General features: G+C 39.9%; 1 protein-coding gene across 3 annotated transcripts in view; it reads right to left on the bottom strand.

Moving 5' to 3' along the window:
- The window catches only part of nek8 (NIMA-related kinase 8), a 119,776-nt gene that overhangs the window by 11,227 nt on the left and 87,423 nt on the right, over positions 1–21,126 (bottom strand). The gene's annotated exons all lie outside the window — the stretch shown is intronic.

Raw genomic sequence — 21,126 nt, 5'->3', positions numbered from 1 at the left:
TATTGGTGCAGTTCAGGACTCCCTATCTGAGAAAATATATACTTTCCAAAGAAGGAATGCAATGGAGGTTTATTTGGTTGATGCTGGGGATGGAAGGATTGTCCTATGAGGAAAGGTTGGTTTGACTGGGCTCCCATTTATTAGAGTTTAGAAGGGTGAGAGGGGATCTCACTGAAATGCATACAAGTCTAACAGGGCTGCACAAACTAGCAACAGGCAACATTCCCTGTAAACTGTGTGGTTGTGCACATGCACAGGACAACTGGCATTGGGACATTAATTCTCCAAGTAACTGCTATGCACAGGCCTCACACTCCCCCATAGCTGGTAAGAAAATTAGAGGGAATGCTGGATGTATGAAGGATATTTTCCTGGTTAGGGAGTCAAGACCAGAAATTACAGTGTCAGGATATGAGACTGAGTTTTTTCATTCTAAGGTTAGTGAACCCATGGAAATTTGTATCATAAAGCTATAAAGGTCAGAACACTGAATCTATTCATAAAAGAGATAGCTAGATTTTTAAATGTTAAGGGAATCAGGGAGTAAGGAGAGAAAATGGGACTATGGCATGAAGATAGAAGATCAGCCATGATTGTACTTGCGGAGCGTTTCAGAGAACACCTCTGGGACACCCGGACCAACCAACCCAACCACCCTGTGGCTCAACATTTCAATTCCCCCTCCCACTCCACCAAGGATATGCAGGTCTTTGGACTCCTCCATCGCCAGACCACAACAAAACGACGGTTGGAGGAAGAGCGCCTCATCTTCCGCCTAGGAACCCTCCAACCACAAGGGATGAACTCGGATTTCACCAGTTTCCTCATTTCCCCTCCCCCCACCTTGTCTCAGTCTAATCCATCGAATTCAGCACCGCCTTCCTAACCTGCAATCTTCTTCCCGACCTCTCCGCCCCCACCCCAGTCTGACCTATCACCCTCACCTTGACCTCTTTCCACCTATCACATTTCCGACGCCCCTCCCCCAAATCCCTCCTCCATACCTTTTATCTTAGCCTGCTGGACAAACTTTCCTCATTCCTGAAGAAGGGCTTATGCCCGAAACGTCGATTCTCCTGTTCCTTGGATGCTGCCTGACCTGCTGCGCTTTTCCAGCAACACATTTTCAGCATCCAAAGACCAATCCTGCCCAGATCCAACAAGATGTGTTAAACCTGAGGCTTTTGCCTTCTATTGTAAAAATAATCTGAAAAATTGCCTTATGCTCACCAGATATGATTCTAGAAACGCACTAATAGATGCAGCAGTTCTGCTCTTAATCAATATGAATCATTGTAACTTAAGGTAATCAACATTTTCACAATCAAGCTATGCTTTATATTTCTTTTCATTATTGGCATCAGGCAGCATATTAACCCTTAAGCAACACATGTTTCTACATTGTATTCAGATAAAAATATTTTCTATATGTAGATTCACTGAACCCATATTTTAGTTGGCATTCATCACCTGGATTCCTTTCGGAGTTTTGTATGGAAATTAACTTGTAATTTTCTTGGCCTTACACAAATCATTAATTTTCATTTCCAATTGTGCATAACCTGGAATATATCCCATAAATTAAGACGCTAAATAAATCATCAGCATCCTGTACTTGTTAGTTATGTACAGTCTGCTGGCATGAGGTCAGAAAACTCAATTTTCATTGACCTAGCCATTAAATATTCTGCTCCTACAGGAGAGTTTGCTCCACCATTTCTGGGTCAGAAAATTATGGTTTGAAAATTACTCAGTTCATAAAATCAACCAGCAACACCAGGTCTGTAACACAGGAGTGCTGTACATCAGATCTTGTCCTTAAAATGAGATGTTCAACCAAAGACCCAATATATCTGTGCCAAGTGATCATTGAAGATTTGCATGTCTGTGTTTATGGCAATATTCGAATCAGAGCAAATGCTGGTTGACATTTCCTCCTTAAACTTGACAAGCAAGGAAAAGCAGCTTTGAAAATTATTATTTTATATAGCAAGGTTAAGTATTGTCATGCCCTAATGCACACTAAACTTCAAACTAATTTTTATATTTTAAAAACAAGCTATAAGAAAGCTGCAAAAGTATGGCTGCCTGAGATGAGTCAACTTCTGTTGTGGATTGAAACATTCCTGTATCTCCAAAGGAAACAAAAAGAAACATCCAGACTCATGTTGACTCAATATCTTTTCCTGAAGAGGGTAATTTCAAACTGAATGAGTCATTTATATACAAAGACCCTGACTGGCTTTCACAATTTAAGAATTTGAAACACTATAAAGAATGCAGAATCAACCAAGTTATTCAATTTATTTAGAAAAAGGACTGAATTGGTGGAGGTCACATAATAAGCCAGCCATGCTTTCAGTACGCTTTTAAAACAGAACAAAATGTGCTTGGAAACACAGTTCTTCAGAAGTCCACAAGACTGCCCACAAATAAGCTGCAATTAACTACGCAGCCAAGGTAATAATCAGCCATATTTTGAAAGTGAGAGAAACACTCTCCTTAACCTGTCTTGAATTGAAGTTCACCTGAGAAACAACCTCTTGGAAATCTGACTACAAGGAGCTTGCAGCCCATTGTGAATTCTCTGTTGTATAAGACCTTCACTTCAACTAAAAGCTTCAACACATCCAAGAAACTTCATGCCTGCCATGAAAGAGAGACTGCAACAATTATAAATTGTATTAGAATTGTTTCTTTTTTCATACATATTTAATCTGCTGGCAGATGGTGGTGTGTGTCAGTCAAGTGAGTGAGATGGTGCATTATTAAACACCAGGAAACGTGTGGGATAATAAATAACCTGTTTCTTTAAAAAAAACACTCGTGAAAAAAGATCTCTTCTGAAATTATTTAAATTAAAGCTTGTTGCTGAAACTACTTAAATTTGGGCAATCATTCTGAGGATAAAGAAAACACGCAAACTCCACACAAGAAATACTGATCACTGACAGCAAGGAACCACATCAATTCTGTCTGAGACCATATGAAACAGGATAATCTTGTTTGAATACAATACTGCAATCAGCTTTGAAATCTGAGGCAACGCAGCGTCTGTCAGCATATGAAGAATTTCTTATTTATCTCACAACGATGTTGTCCAGCATTTTGTAAATGTTCACAGAGTTGAGGCCCACAGAATCAAACTGAATTTTAACAATTGATATTGATATCTTAAATGTGTTGATGCTTTTAGTTGAAGTGGAAGAATTTATTTGCACTATGAAACATTCAAACTTGTAGTTACAAATAGTGGTTTATTGTCTCACTGTTAAGCAACCGTTGGTTTGGTCTCTGCTACACTAAAAGTAAAGTGAAGCAGATTAGAAGGTAAAATTAAGATACATGAATTTTTAAATTCTGTAACTTCTTCAACAAGTCCATGCTATAAAATGAAATTCTGTGATACAATTCTAACTACATTTGTTTCTGAGTATAATAGAATGAAAAGTACTTTAATCTGTGGATCTATAGCAATTATATGGATACAAGACAGTCAAAAAGTAATAACATTTAAAGACTGTGTGCTATCTTCACATTTTTTCTGTCCTAGTCCAATTAATCCCCTCCAATCTGAGAATGGCAACTCCATATTAGAAGAGAAGCAAGCATCAGAAACCTGTATAAATATTTGCCATTACATGTATGAGCTTTGACTGCACATGTCAGTGGGCTGTTCCACTCTTGGGTAATGACAGACAAGTTGAGATCATGCTTCAACTTATCCCACTCTCATACATACTGGGATCAGCAGCAGATCCTGGATAACAATAAGAATCAGAAAACTTTTAACTCAAGAGACACTGAGATTTGAATATGTAGTCCTTACTGTCAGATAGAGTCATCCAAATGTACAGCACAGAAACAGACCCTTCAGTCCAACTCGTCCATGCCGACCAGATACCCTAACCTAATGAAGTCCCTTTTGCCAGCACTTGGCTCACATCCCTTTCAACCCTTCCTATTCTTATACCCATCCAATGTCTTTTAAATGTTCTAATTGTACAGCCTCTGCTACTTCCTCTGGCAGCTCATTCCATGCATGCACCGCCTTCTGTGTGAAAAGGTTGCCCCTTAGGTCCCTTTTAAATTTTTCCCCTCTCACCCTAAACCTATGCCCTCTAGTTCTGGACTCCCCCTCCCAGGGAAATTACCTTGTCTATTTACTCTATCCATGCCCATGATTTTATAAATTTCTAGAAGGTCACCCTCAGCATCCGCGCTCCAGAGAAAACAACCCCAACCTATTCAACCTCTCCCTGTTGCTCAAATCCTCCAACCCTGGCAACATCCTTGTAAATCTTTTCTGAACCCTTTCAAGATCTACTAAAGGCATCTAAATAAAACTCGGGAAAATATCAAAGCTGAAGGAACCTGCTGATTAGAGTTGAGGTTAAAGAGTGAGATTTTACACTTCTGTTTTCTGTAAGAAGAATTTAGCAATTCATTAAGGGCCATGTGTGCTTTACTTTCCTCTTTAAACACATTCAAACACATGAGCCAGGTACAATCGAAAACAAAGTCTATTGCAATATTGCACTTTAACTCAAATACAAATGCACATTTCTACATACAATCATCAGGCTGGTTCCTGCAAACCAAATTTCTGATTCACTAAGCAATTAATGTAAAAATATACACATACTGAAAGTTTGAAATAAATCAATACACAGGTAGCCAGCAGGATGAATGTTATTTCTTACACACACATCACCAGAACTGATCATTTGAAGCAAATAATGAGCCCTGTACAATTGAATATCAGAATTAATTTCACTAGGAGACCTCATAGCTGATCAAGGCAATGGACTGAACCTGACCCTTTATGACTAAGTGTCAATTTCGTCATGTATTTGGGATGGTTCCTCACAGCGACATCCTGCGAGATCTCTCGCTGACTAAACCCATCTAATTAAGGAACTAATCTGCCTCATGGCTCCCCTCTGGCCCTATTATAGCTCCATTCTCCCAAGCACCATTCCCAGAACAAGTCGCCTCAGCCAAGGCCTCACAGAATTAAAGTCATCCCAGGCCCTGATGCCATCTTTAAAAGGCTGCTGTGCACCCAGAGCTCAGGACACCATACATAGCATGCCAGCCAGGTGCAAGGTTGCCCCAGGTCAGTGCAGTGTCAGCTATATGGAAGTATGTATAAGCAATGTAGAAGGTCAATTACTTTCTCTACTCCATCAGCTTAAGTGCCACCATTTACTCTCCAATTCCTTATACTCACTCTGTCTCTGCTTCTGCACCCACTTCCCAGCAAAGCTCATGTTCTACCTGCAACATCTTGACTTCCCAAAGGCATGGCAGGGACACTATGAGCATCCAGGTAGGCTCAGAATGAGTGTGTGCAAAATGATTGACTGCAGATACAGCCAGATCTAGTCCAAGATCTGGGTGTTTCCCCAAATGCAAATTGTTTTGCTGCAGCATTTTAATGATAGTTGCTGATGCCATCTGAGGTGCAGCATTGATGTGCAGATGTGTACTGTAAATGGATTAGAGATGTGCATGAGGATTCTTAGAGGCCTGCACATGTTGGATGCTCATGGACATGGGGAACATGCGGCCAATGCCTATGGAGCTTTCCATGAGGTGATGATGACCAGTGTCCAACATAGAGGTCCTATGGAGTAAATGGCGAGCTGAAGTCATCACATACTCGCTCTGACTTCCATGTTGAGAATTCTCAGCATCTGGTTTGCTCATGAAGGTGGTAAGATAGGAAGCTAAATATTAATGGGGGGAAATTTGCAGATAATAAGGTCCTTAACATGTAATAATCCACTAGTGAGAAGCTCATCTCTATGCACGTAAATTAGTTAAAAGGTGCGAGTTGTTCCCAACATCGAAATAGGCCTGTCAAACTCTTCCATAATTCTGCAACCTCTTTTGCCATAGCCCACTTCCTTCAGGGCCTTATAAGATTATGCACAGAGATTTTATCCAATTGGTCCAAATTGGAATCTAGCTCCAGAAGAGAAAGAGTAGTATGCAAAATTTATTGCACCACAGAAGCTATATCCATATGAACAGAACCATGATAGCAACTGTAACACAAAACCTCCTAGTGAAGAAAATGGTTGGTCAATTTTGGGTCAAATCAAATGTCCTAATGAGGAATATAGGCCATATGGCTTTTCAAACATGATAAGATCATAGCTGAGCTGTTATGGTCACAACTCCCATCTGCCACACCCCAGTAACCTTTGGCACCCTTGTCAAAAAAAGACTTCAGCTAATTCACCTTTAAATGAACTCAGTGACCCAGCTACCACTACTTCTGGGGAAGGGTATTCTATAATTACCCTTTAAAAGAAAACAAAGGAAGACCTCTCATTCTTAAACCTTGTCTCCTTTTTCTTACAGGTAGAAATATTATCCTAGAATCCATTCCATCAAATCCTTATACAAATACACATTTAATAAGATCACCTTTCATTCTTCCAGTTTTGAATGAGTACAAGTCCAACCTGTTCATCATTTCTTCAAAACTCCCCCATCCCAGGAATGAGTCAAGTGAACTGCCTCTGAAATTCTGCTATTGTAATTGTATCCTTTTTCAAATAAGGAAACTTGCATTGTACACAGTACTCCAGAATTGTTCTCAGGAAAACCCTTTACAGCTGTGGAAAAACTTATTTACTTTATATTCCATTCCCCTTACACACCACCAATCCATTTGCTTTCTTAGTCACTGGTTGCACCTACACATTCACCTTTGTAATTCATGTGTCAGGACACCCAGATCCCTCTGTGTTTTGCAATCTCTCTCTGTTTAAATATCATATTGTTTTCTATGCTTCCTGTCAAAATTGACTCGTTCACACTTATTCACATTATACGTGTGACAATGCTGCTCCTTTAACGAGGTTATGTTGCCTTGGCATTTTTTTTCAGCAAGATCATAAAACCCGCGATTCCAAAAATTCTAGGTTTGAAGGGTTTTAGGGCCAGTTTGATTATCTAGAATCATAGGTTCATAGAATTCTTACAGTGTGAAAACAGGCCATTTGGCCCGACAAGTCCACACCGATCCTCCGAACAGTAACCCACCCAGACCCATTCCCTTCCATTTACCTTTAACTAATGCACCTAACCTGCACATCCCTGAACATTATAGCTAACAGATACCTCCTCAAGCAAAAGGCTTTCAAGTTTTAAAAGAAAACTTGTACACTGAAAGGGGAGTGGCTAGTTCTCCCAGCTCAGCTTTTCTCTGGTTTGGTTTTAGCAGTCTGACTGTTCACTGAAAGAAGTCAATCATTGTGAAACTGCTGGACCCAAAGAGGCAGGTCCATGCTGATCCACCCTCTCTCTGACATCTTTCCTATAAGAACCTGTGTTTGATTTTTCTTTTTTTGCAAAGGGGTGTTTATGGTGATTGTTGCAAGTATTTGGAACAACATAATTAATCTGTTGGGTTGACGGATAGGTTGTTACTCTATATTTTGTTCTCTTTTGGTTGTGTTTCATTTGGTAATCTTGTAAATAAACTCTGTTTCATTTCAAATTAAGTGGTTTGATCAGCTGCATCACTCCTGGAATATCCGCTATACACCTGCTTAAGATAACTAGCAAATTAGGGTCTGGCCTACTTTATTGAAATGTTTTGAGGGGGTCTGGCTTGGTCTATAACAGATTTGGGGCTCTTTGCAGGATTTGTTCTATATTTCCAAATTGGGATTATGGTTGCTGGACTCGAAGGCAGCAAGTGATAGGAGTTAGTGTTTGGTTTGGTTAGTTTAAACAGTGCTTGGGATAGCAATGGCTCTTTCAGTCACCAAGAGCTTTCTGGGTGTGGAAGAAGTGACTTTGGGAGTTTTTCAAAAGGTGATTATGGCCAAGCTGCTGGAATTAGCAGACAAGCTGGACTTGGAGCTGCCTCCTGCCATGAAGAAAGGAGAGATAATTACAGCAATAGCTTAGCATTTAAATTTGCTGGAAGTGCCATCAGAATGTTTAGAGATGGCTAAAGTTCAATTGAAAATGAAGCTGCTTGAGTCAGAGGCAAAAGACAAGGAAAGGGCAACAGAAATGAAACAGTTTGAATTACAATTAAACATAGAGAGAGGAGAGAAAAGTAGAGAGAGGGAGAGAGGAAAGAAAGAAAGAAAGAAAGAAAGAAAGAAAGGGAGTTTGAACTTCAGAAATTGGCACTTAGACAAGAAAGTTAGCTTAAAAGGATGATGATGAAGGCTGAAGGTAAACTTAGTGAGGAAGAGTGTGAGGATGAGCAAACCCATCGTAGCCAAAGGTGAGAAACTGTTTAAATATATTCAAGCATTGCCTAATTTTTATGAGAAAGATGTGGAAGTCTTTTTCATCTCACTTGAAAAGGTGGCTAAACAAATGCAGTGGCCAGTGACCATGTGGGTTTTGTTGATCCAATCAAAACTTGTAAGTAGAGCTAGTGAGGTATTTGCAGCACTATCAGAGGAGGTATCTGGGACGTATGAGGAGGCGAAGAAAGCCATCTTAAGTACACATAAACCTGTGCCAAAAGCCTACAGACAACGTTTCAGGAATCTAAGAAGGGACCATGGTCAAACCTACATTGAGTTTAAAAGGATCAAACAAGGTAATTTGGATAGGTGGATAAGGGCATTAAAAATAGAGCAAACCTGTGACGCTCCTAGAGAGACGATTATTTTTCAGGAGTACAAAAATTCACTTCTTGACGTAGTGAGAACTCATGTGGAAGAGTAGAGAGTTAAAATGGCAAGATTTACAGCTGAAATGGCTGATGATTATGAGGTGGTCCATAAATCAAAGCTTGGCTTTCAAGATCAATTTCAATCTGTGAGGTATAGAAATTGGGGAAAAGGAAAATCTTCACATGAAAAGGGAAAGGTAGATCTCAGTGAAGACTATATGGATAACCTACTACATGGTAAAAAGGAAACACTTGAAGGGGAAAGAGAAATTAAAAAGCTCTGGTGTTTTCACTGCAATAAAGTAGGTCACATGAAATCACAATGTTGGTGAACTAGGAAAAGCACTGGGAAGCCAGATATAGGAAAACAGGGTAAGCCAGTGATTTTTGTTGGAGTGGTAACGTAAAGCACAGTGGAGACTAGAAAGCTGCACCAAAATGTACAACCTGGTCAGAGGTTGGTTAAGGAGGAAGTGCCAGATCTTCTTAAACCATAAACCTGTGAAGGTAAAGTTTACTTGCATAGGCCATGAGCAGCAGGTAAAGAGATTACAATATTAAGAGATACACGATCTTCTCAAACTGTGATGTTGAAAGGTGAGATATATATCTTCAAAGGACTATTGCCACAAAAAGTGCTAGTAACGGGAATTCACAGGGAGACAAGAAGCACTCAATTATGTAAAGTGAGGTGAGAGTATCCAGTGAAGATTGGAGAAGTCTTGGCATGAGTACTGGACCAACTCTCAGCTCCAGGAATTCAATTTGTCCTGCTAATGATATAGCTGGTTCACAGGCAGGAACGCTGCCTACTGTGTTTGAAAAGCCAGTGAAATCCCAGGCAATTGAACTATTGCAGGACACATATCCCTGGATTTTTCCGGACTGTGTGGTAATAAGGTCACAAAGTCACTAGTTGAAACAGGAGAGATCAAAGAATACAGGTAAGGAAGTTGAATTGGAATAAGCAGAGACCCTGTTTGAGCAAATGGTTGACACAAGCCTGGAGCAGATAGATGACACAGCAGACATCTTTAACTCAGATAAATTAACTGAGTTACAGCAGAAAGATGAAAACTTAAAGTAATTGTATCAAAAGGCATACAAGGAACAAGAATCCAAATGTATCCCCAAATGCTACTATCTTAAAAATGATGTCTTAAGGAGGAACTAGAAACCATCACATATTCAAGCAGATGAGAAATGGGCAGAGGTTCATCACGTCGTATTGCCACTGGGTTATAGAAAGGAGGTGTTGCGGTAGTACACAGTCATTTAGGAGTGAGAAAAACACAAGCTAAAATACAAAAACATTTTTAGTTGCCTGGACTGCACAAGGATGTAGTTGAATTTTACCAACCATGTCATACATATCAGTAATTGAAAAACCACAGGCAGTAATAAAACTCGCACCTTTAATACCTATTCCTGCATTTGAGGAAACTTTTACTCGAGTCTTAATTGATCGCCTAGGTCCCTACCTCAAACAAGAAGTGGGAAACAGTATTTGTTAACAATAATAGATGTGTTCACTAGATTTCCAGAAGTCATTCCATTATACCATATTACAGCTAAAAGGATTAGAGAGGAATTATTCAAAATCTTTCACTAGATACGGACTACCCACAGAGTTACATTCAGATCAAGGGTCAAACTTCACATCAAAATTATGCAAGGAAGTTATGGACAGCTTAGGCATAAAACAATTCAAACCTACTGCATACCATCCAGAATCACAGAGAGTACTAGAAGTTGATATCAGACATTAAAGACCATGTTGAGGGCTTACAGTCAAGATTATCCAAATGATTAGGATAAGGGAATTCCATTTGCACTTTTTGTGATTACAGATGCACCAAATGATCAACCAAATTCAGTCCATTTGAATTAGTTTTTTGGGCACAAAGTGAGAGGAACACTAAAATTGATTAAAGAGAAATTGGTAAGTCATTATTCAGAGACCATATATTTGGACTATGTGTCAAATTTTAGGGAACAATTAAATAGAGCAGGGAATTTGGATAGATAGCATTTAAAAAGCATTACAGTATATCATGGAAACAGGAAGCAGACAAGAAATCAAAAACTCACAATTTTGCTATCGGGGATAAGTTGTTAGTGTTACTTCCAGCAAACCTTTAAAAGTGAGGTTAAGTGGACCTTATCAAGTTGAAAGGAAATGGAGTGAGGTGAACTATTTGATAATGACTCCAGACAGAAAGAAATCTTACAAAATGTGTCATGTGAATATGCTCAAAAAGTATTTTGACAGGAAAGGAAAGCCAAATGAGACGGTGTTATTGGTTACAACAGAAAGTGAAGAACCAAGTTCAGAGAATTCTGAATTTGGTGTTCCTCAAATTAAATTGGACAATGAGGAAGCTGTCAAAAATTGGGATAAATTATTGAGTTACCTCCCAGAGCAAAACTGAGTTATTACTATTGAATGGGGAGATATATAGAAATAAGCTGGGAAGTACTAGTCTAATTTTGCATGACATAGATATAGGAGATGCTGTTCCAATTAAGTAATATCCTTGTGGACATAACCCTCTAAAGTTGACTTAGGTTCAAAAAGAGATTGAACACAAGCTCCAAGCTGACATAACTGAAATGAGTTACAGTGATTAGAGCTCACCCATGGTAATGGTGCCAAAACCAGATGGTACCCAACGGTTATGTGTGGACCATCGCGAAGTCAATGCACTTACAAAGACTGATGCATATCCAAATTCGCGTTTGGAAAACTGTGTTAAAAAGATGGGACAAGCAACTTATATTTCTAAGTTGGACTTGCTCAGAGGATACTGACAGGTACCTTTGTCAGAAAGAGCAAAGGCAATTTTGGCTTTCGTAACACCAATGGAGTCTATCAGTTTAAAGTCATGTCATTTGGTATGAAAAACATGCCAACTCCAGTTCAGAGACTAACCAATAAGGTCATTGCCGATTATCCAATTGTGTCGTATATGTAGATGAACTGGTGATTTTTAAGCACATCTGGAAGGTACATTTACAACATTTATCAGACTTGTTTGATTGATTTCAGAAGGCAGGCTTGTTGATAAACCTGGCTCAAAGTGAATTTACCAAAGCCCAAGTCACCTTCCTGGGCAATGTTATTGGACACAGACAAATGGCCCTATGGGAGGCAAAAATAAAGGTAATTAGGGAGTTTCCCATACCATTGACAAAAACAGCAGTACTATGATTCCTGGGATTGAACAGATTTTATTGAAAATTCATACCAATTGTTAGCAGTGTGACTGCTGCACTCACTGAATTGCTAAAGGCAAGAAACTTCTGTGGACAGTGGACTGTCAGAAAGCATTTGACTGCCTGAAAGCTGTGTTAATCACTGCCCCAGTATTAGCCACACCTAATTACACAAAGTCATTCAAGGTGGCTATCAATGGAAGTGTTGTGGGTGTTGGTCCTATGCCCTTACAAGAAAATGACAAGATAGGAAGACCTATGGGATATTCCTCCAGGATATTGAACATTCATCAGCAGAAATATTCGACAGTTGAGAAGGAGACTTTGAGCTTAGTGTTGGCGTTACAATATTTCAATGTTTATGTTACCAATAATGTATCTGAGACAATCACAAACAAAGGAACGTCGAGATGGTCGGGCACTATTTCGTTCAGGTAATTGATTATTCGGTTAATTGATTTCCTCTGGGGATCGGAGTTGTCTGTGAAGTCTGCTTCCCATTCAGGAGAGTAGGCAAAAGCACACTGTGCATGAGACCCAGTCCCTGTCCGCCCCACAATCTGGACCCCAACCCTGTACGCCCCCACCCCACCCATCCCACACCCCTGTTCACCCCCGCCCACCGTCCGACCCCTGTCCGCGCCCCCGTCCCGCGAGGCAGTCAGACTGGACACCAACAGTAAGACCGCTGCTGCCTTTGTGGGGTAAGTCTCCAAACAGCACACAAACGTGCACACACACACACACAACTTTTTGACAGGTTCCACCTCTGCCCTGTAAAGGACAATGATGAAGAGATTATCTGCAAGGGGGGTTTAGGGTACACTACTGTGTAGAACTCCAGGGAAAGTGTGGGGGGAGAGGGGGCAGGAGGTCAGTCATTTAGTGACGGTGTCTGGACCTTGAGATCCCCTTTGGATAATCCAAAATTCAGATAATTAATATTCGGAAATTCGAGGTTCCTATGTACACTGATCATAACCCATTGATCTTTGTGGAGAAATTTAAGGACAACAATGCCAGACTGTTTTAGATGGAGCTTGTTGTTACAGCATGATCAGGATGAGAAAATGTGATTGTCGACGCATTGTCGAGACTTGAATGAGAAACAGAGGCATTTAGTGGCAGGAGTAAAACAGACTGAAACGAAATGCAGTAATGCATGTTTGCATAATCATAGTCAATGTAATGTATACGTGTGTTGTAGTGTACTAACAATTTAAGATTTAAGGGGCTTTAAAATATTGAAGGTTCATTTATTTTTAAGGGGGAAGGTGCAACGATGCTGCTCCTTTAACAAGGTTATGCTGTCCTTGGCTTTTTTTTCCAGATAGGTCGTAAAAGCAGTGATTCTGAAAGGTCTAGGTTTGAAGGGTTTTAGGGCCAGTTTGATGGTAGCTAACAGATACTGCCTCAGGCAGAAGGCTTTCAAGTTTTAAAATAAACCACTTGTACAATGAAAGGGGAGTGGCTAGTTCTCCGAGCTTAGTTTTTCTCTAGTTTGGTTTGGTTTGGTTTGAGTAGTCTGGCTGTTCATTGAAAGTCGTCAATTGCTATGAAGCTGCTGGACCCAAAGAAGCAGGTCCATGCTAATCCTCCCTCTCTCCTGTAAGACCCTGTGTTTGACTTTTTCTTTTTTGCAAAGGGGTGTTTATGGTGATTGTTCCAAGTATTTGGAACAGCATCTTACATTGGAATAATCTGCTGGGTTTTTGGATAGGTTAAGTTATTCTATATTTCGTTCTCTTTTGTTTGTGTTTCATTTGGTAATCTTGTAAATAAATTGTTTTGTTTAAAACTAAGTGGTTTGACCAGCTGCATTACTCTGGAATATCTGCTTTTTACCTGCTTAAAACAAATAGCAAAATTAGGGTCTGGGCTTTTCTTGAAATGTTTTGAAGGGTCTGGCCTGGTCCATAATATACACCATCTACCAAATTTTTGCTAAAATCTCTTATCTACATCCCTTCAAAAACTCTTTAAATGCTCTTACAACTTAGTTTACTACCTAATTTGATGGCATTGGCAAAATTAGCAACTGTACATTTAGTCGCTACATCCAAGTCAGTGCTGGAAACTATAAATAGTTGAGGCTTCAGCACTAATCCTTGTTGCATTTAATTAATTAGTTAGTCAACCTACAAAATGTGCAATTATCCCTACATTGCCTCCTGTAGCTCACCAATAAAGTATCCACGCTAATACATTACTTCTACATGATATGTCCAGCATCTGCAGTCCTCACTTTCTCCTGAGTGTATGTGTTTTCTGGAAAGGAAAATTGTGTTTAATTGATTTGTGAGAGTTTTAAGAAAGCACCTTATCAAAGAGACAATTTCCACTGATACTGCGCGCATGCGCAGTTAAATGAGTTCAGATTGAAGCAGTATGCTGCTGTGAACAGAGAGATGGGAGATGTGGATGTGAACAGGGGAGCATGTGTATGCTGTCGCTGAAATAATGTAGTACATCTGGAATTGTGCATGTGCAAATTGCCTGCAGTTACAAATATTAATAGAGACTGCTTATCAGTGCCTTTTTGAAATCCAAACTAAACCACTATTGCAGGTTCCTCTTTATCCACCTTGCTTGTTACTTTCTTAAAAGTCTAACAAATCAATTAAACACAATTTTCCTTTCCAGAAAACACATATACTCAGGAGAAAGTGAGGACTGCAGATGCTGGAGATCAGAGCTGAAAAATGTGTTGCTGGAAAAGCGCAGCAGATCAGGCGGCATCCAAGGAGCAGGAGAATCGACGTTTCGGGCATAAGCCCTTCTTCAGGAATGAGGAAGGAGTGCCAAGCAGGCTAAGATAAAAGGTAGTGAGGAGGGACTTGGGGTAGGGACGTTGGGAATGCGATAGGTGGAAGGAGGTTAAGGTGAGGGTGATAGGCCGGAGAGGGGGTGAGGGCGGAGAGGTCAGGAAGAAGATTGCAGATAAAGAAGGCAGTGCTGAGTCCGAAGGTTGGGACTAAGATAAGGTGGGGGGAGGGGAAATGAGGAAGCTGGAGAAACCTGCATTAATCCCTTGTTGTTGGAGGGTTCCTAGGCAGAAGATGAGGCACTCTTCCTCCAGGCGTCGTGTTGCCATGGTCAGGCTGATCTTTGAGCAAATGCAATCTGTCAGGCCAAATGGCCTCATTCTGTACTATAATTCCATAGTTAAACAATTTTGACTATCGCACACCCAAATTATTTCGGCCATTGTTTGAATCATTGAATGTAATAACCACTTACAAAGCCATTCTTTATTAAAGGTTAGGGCTGAAGTCATATGTTCCAAGTAGTATTTTATAAGCAAGATATTAAATCATTGCAGTTTCAAAAACAAGAAGAAAACCAATCCTCATGTACAATTCCTGATGGGGAGGAGTTGGATGACTTCCCAAAATATGTCTAAATGCAGGTTCATAGCTCTTTGGAAGTGGAGTTGCAGGGAGATAGGATAGTGAAGGCAGCGGTTTGGTATGCTTTCCTTTATTGGTCAGACTATTAAGTACAGGAGTTGGGAGGTCATAGTGCGGCTGTACAGGATATGGGTTAGGCCACTGTTGGAATATTGTGTACAATTCTGGTCTCCTTTCTATTGGAAAGATGTTGTGAAACTTGAAAGGGTTCAGAAAACAGTTACAAGGATGTTGCCAAGTTTGGAGGATCTGAGCTACAGGGAGAGGCTGATAGGCTGGGGCTGTTTTCCATGATCTTACAGAGGTTTACAAAATTATGAGCGGCATGAACAGAATAAATAGACAAAGTCTTTTCCCTGGGGTCGGGGAGTCCAGAACTAGAGGGCATAGGTGTAGGGTGAGAGGGGAAAGATATAAAAGAGACCTAAGGGGCAACTTTTTCACGCAGAGGATAGTACGTGTATGGAATGAGCTGCCAGAGGATGTGGTGGAGGCTGGTACAATTGTAACATTTAAGAGGCATTTGGATGTGTATATGAATAGGAAGGGTTTGGAGGGATATGGGCTGGGTGCTGGCAGGTGGGACTAGATTGGGTTGGGATATCTGGTTGGCATGGACGGGTTGGACCGAAGGGTTTGTTTCCATACTGTACATCTCTATGACTCTATGTCATATTCTCTAAATGATACCTGCCTGAAACTTGCCATTGCTGTATTCTGTTTGATATGTCACTTATAGGATGATAATCATTTAGAGTTGAGCTTTGGTTTGTTGTTGGTCTTCTTGTAGGACTCTCAGAATGCTCGCTTTAGGATAAGATGTTAAAAATGTAATCCCACGCTTCCTGTTAGGTGGATGTGGAAGATCCCATGGCATTAATAGAAGAAAGAGCAGAGCAGTTTTCCTGAGATCATTGTTAACATTTCTCCCTCAAATCAACATAACCAAGACAGATGTTTATGGGAGCTTGCTGGGCGAATCATCATCATCATCATCATCGACAGTCTGTCGCTGACAAGGATGATTCTCTTCCACTCCCAGGGTGAGTCCATAGGTGGCTGTACAGATCAATCCAGCTTCCGCAGGCTCTGTTACACTTGGGGCAGAAGCGGTGGGCGGTGAGATGGTGTGGCAGCATGTGCCTGATGCGTTTCCAATTGGCTTCCACTTTTTCCTTTTTCGAGGTGCTTGATGCCTTCCTGGATGCTTCTCCTCTGCTTTGGACAGTCTTAGGCCAGTAATTAGGTAAACCGTTTTGGAGCTGGCACTGGAGCGTCTGCCTGGCAAATACTGGCTGTGAATCACTTTGTGATAGAAGGCACTGTATAAAGTTATTTTCTTTTTGCCTCTTCCCAACTATATTCAAAGAACAACAATTACAAACTCTGGGCGAGGCTAGTGTTGCAATAATTCAATTTCTAATTTGTTTTATATTAAAAATTCACAGGTACTTACTTTTAAAACTATTGAATTACCCAAAATTCATGTTTCTTAGAAATGGAGAGAGAAACTAGTACTCAAAGAGTTACTCATACAATAAAGAATGGGTTGAATTGCATTTAATACATATAAGTCACACTATATCAGGCATCTGTTCTCAATAAAAATAAATGCCCAAGGCCAGATTGTTGCTAAATTTACTTGTTTATCAGCCCATCTTTGAACATACCAAAGCATTGTTCCTTATAATTACTTCCGACTAAGATTTCAAATGGCACATTGAGTCTCAAAATGCAATCAAGCAATGTCAAGAGTACTGCTGTAATTTACAGAAATAAACCTTTTGAGAATTTTCATGCTGTTTTAAATTTAATGTTGATCTCACTCTTTCTGCACCTCCTCTGCAGTCATAACATTGTATTTCTCACTCTGTTCTATTACCCTCACGTACTTTGTATGATATGATTTCCTATATTGCAAACAAAATCAAAACTTGTCATGTTACCTAGGTATATGGGGAATGAATAAATCCAATCAAAGTTTGAAGTATATTATTATCTTTTTTTCAAAAAAATACAAAGAATATGTGGCTGTACTAAAGGTTTGGGAATAAAGGCATCGTCATAGAGTCATGCCCACCAGATTTCCCAAACTAAACTGGTCTTACTTGTCTGAGCTTTGCCTATATCCCTCTAAACCTTTCCTGTTCATGTACCAGTCTAAATGATTTTTAAATGTTGTAACTGTACCTGCACCTACCACTTTCTCTAGCAGTTCATTCCACATACGAACCACACTCTGTGAGAAAGGTTGTCTTCGGGTCTCTTTTAAATCTTTCTCCCCTCACCTTAAAAACATGCCCCCTAGTTTTGAACTCACCCACCCTGGGGAAAATAATCTTGGCCATTCACCTTATCTAAGCCCCTCATGATTTTATAAAACTCTATATGGTCACCACTCAATCTCCCACACTCCAGGGAAGAAAGTCCCAGCTATCCACCATCTAAGGCAGATCAGGAGGATTCCAAGTTCTAATTCTCAGTCTGGACCAAGTTAGACAACATCAGCGACAGCAGCAAGGAAGAATAATTGACATCATAATCTTGGGCTGTGGAGGTTTGTCATCTTAATGGCTAGCCCTTCATTGCACCATGCACACTATAAAAGTATGTTCAAGGCAATAATGATGCCAGACATTGTTTTCACAGAATTTATAAACCATTTTTAATATCAAAGATTTATGAAATCGTTACATTTAATCCGCCAACTGTATTGCATTCAGAAACATTAGTGTTTTGTGTTACAATCTAAAACTCAATTCATTTTTGACACGTGTTGGCCTGTACACAAACAGCAGACTTCTGAGTTTCAGAGTAGGCAGGAATAGGTAGTATGACGACTGTACAGTATAGTATATTTGAACTGCCAATGTACTGCCCAGAAAAATTCTCACCAATTAGTTCCTAAAACAGGCAGCATTAGCTTTCATCATAACACAATAACATTAACTACGCACAGCCATGAAATAAATAAAATTAACATTTACACTGGGAGAAACAAGCAAGATTACACAGCTAGAGAGCAGTGACTGTGTCTTCTACACAGAATTAATAGCACAGAAACAGACCATTCAGTCCTACTGATCTGTTCCATTGCTTAAACTCCACACTAGCCTATTTCCACCAACTTCATTTAACTCTACCAACATTTCCTTCTATGCTCTTCCACCACCCACATTTATCCAGTTTCCCTTTAACTGCAGCCTGTTATTTACCTCAATTACTTTTCGTACAAATATTTATAAACATTGTAAAAGCACAATTGTTTCAGGACAAATCATAGCTGGGTGAAATAATTTTAACAATTACCCACAAGGTGAAGGTTAAAATTAGACAATATGACTTATCTGCAAAGTTGTGGGTTATTTCATGTCTTTATGAAAAACAAAATCTGGTTATATTTTTAAAAAAACGAAAGCTCACATCTGTGTTGTGTCTTTTATAGCCTCAGGATGCCCCAAAATCCTGGGGAGAATGCGAGTAAGTGGAGTTGAAATGTCCATCAGCCATGATTGAATGGCGGAGTGGACTCGATGGGCCGAATGGCCTTACTTCCGCTCCTATGTCTTATGGTCTTAAAAGCACTTTACAGTCAATTAAATACTTTTTAAATTGTAGTCACTGTGGTAACAGGGTAGCCAATATGTACCTAGCAAGTTGCCATAAATGGAAATATGATAATGACTGGAGAATCTCTTTATATGATGTTGGTTAAATGTTAAAAAATTGAACAGGACATCAGGGATAACTCACCAGCTGTTCTATTCAGGTCTGAAAGGGTTAATACTGAGAAACATCATAAGCATCAAACAACATGATCGTTCCATATGGACTTGCAAGCTCAACAGCTAAGGATTTCAAAGGAGGGAGACCTAACAAAACAGAAATTGGTGGAAAAGCTCAGCATTTATGAAGAGAAATCACAGTGAATGTTTTGGGTCTGATGACCTTTCCTCAGACCTGATGGTAGCTAGTTTTCATGTAGAAGATAGGGTGGGGAGATGGGGTAAGGAGTAAATGATAAGTGGAGCCCAAAGAGAGAGAGGAACAAGTTGGACAAACAAGGGAGTGGATAATGATCTGGCTCGGAGGGTGAATAGCTGTTAATGGAGATAGTTAGTGGCTAGCAATGAGTAACAGCACACTGTGCTATAACTAGACCTGGTGTGCTGGGATGGGGGCTATGACATAGGAGAATTCAAACCCTAAGGATATTGAACTTATAAATCGAGAAGACTGCAGGGTCCCCAAGCAGAAGATGAAGTGTTGTTCTTCCAGCTTACACTGAGCTTCACTGCAGAGATATTGACTTGGGAACAGAGTGGTGTGTTGAAGTGCAGGCAGAACAAAGGTGTTCTGCAAAAAGCTTTCCTAACATCTGGTCCTCTTTAAAATATCTGTAAATATATATAATGTATCATTGTAGCCTGTAATTCATTGTTAACGTCCATTAAAATAAATCTTGTTGACTACAAGAGACTCTTCTTGTTGGACAAGGAAGTGGTTTTTCTCTACCAATGAAAACAATTGTAGTTTCCTACAAATGGTGACAGGAATCTTCATCATGAGCAGCACCTCATACAGTGTAATGAGTGAGCATGCCCTTACCACAAACTCTTCGTCAAAAATGCATCATAGGTTCTTTAAGTCCACCTGAAAGGGCTGATAGGTGCTCATTTTGACTATTTCTCCCAAACGAGGGCACTCTTTCTATAGTTCTGGAGTGATTGACCCACCATGGACAAATAAACAATGATGGTGGTGATCATAGAAATCATAGAATCCCTACAGTGCAGAAACAGGCCATCTAGCCCAACAAGTTCCCACTGACCCTCCGAAGAGTAATACACCCAGACCCATTCCCCTACTATTCCACATTTACCCCTGACTAATGTCCCCTACCTACATATTCCTGAACACTATGAGCAATTCACCTAACCTGTACATTTTTTGGGGCTGTGGGATGAAACCGGAGCACCCAGAGGAAATCCACGCAGACACGGGGAGAAGGTGGAAATTCCACACAGACAGCCACCTGCGGCTGGAATCAAACCCAGGTCCCTGATGCAGTGATGCAGCAGTGCTAACAACTGAGCCAACGTGCTGCCCACCGTGATGTGGGCTTTACAATATAAACAACTATAATAGTCAAATCCAGTCCAGTCTGTCCCCGTCTCTATGGAAGAGTCAAATCTGGAACAACAGTCTCTGAATGAAATCTTAATATTGTGAACACCATAAAGAATGAACAAACTGTCAGCTGTAATCCCCAAAGAATTTTTTTTCTACTCTCCTACTCTATCTACATGAGAATCAAATTTATTTCCATTTCCATTTCCATTCCCATAAAGTATCACACAAACAATATCATCACTCTGATGCAGAAAGTATACTTTGATATCTTTTTAAGTGGTGAGAATGTATCTTTTCCAAGTAAAATGCAATGAGAGGAATATTTGGGCACTTTACATCTTTTAAGCAGGGTTTTGATCCCGAGGTTTCAAATTCACTAAAAGATTGTTGAGATATCATTTCTGCAGTCTTTCTGACAGCTCTGCAGATAGTCTACATTGAAATGCATTTCTGAAGATTTGAGGCAATCTTGAGAAGCTAGGTATTCTGAGGATTGATGGTGTGACCATGTTCTCACTATCTCAATGGAATTTAAACTCCTCAGATGTAATATTGTGCCTATTTTTCTTGCTTATTCATGTGTTGTGCTGCAAAGGTTCAGAGAGATCTGAATTTTAATGCACAATTCTTAAAGATTATTTATTTGAATTTATTTTGTTTTCTAGTAGCGAATGAATAGTGAATAGTATTCTAGCACTCAGGTTTAAA

The sequence above is a fragment of the Chiloscyllium plagiosum genome, chromosome 28 (assembly GCF_004010195.1).
Source record: "Chiloscyllium plagiosum isolate BGI_BamShark_2017 chromosome 28, ASM401019v2, whole genome shotgun sequence".
NCBI classification, from domain to species: domain Eukaryota; kingdom Metazoa; phylum Chordata; class Chondrichthyes; order Orectolobiformes; family Hemiscylliidae; genus Chiloscyllium; species Chiloscyllium plagiosum.
This window is presented reverse-complemented; position numbering and strand designations above follow the sequence as displayed.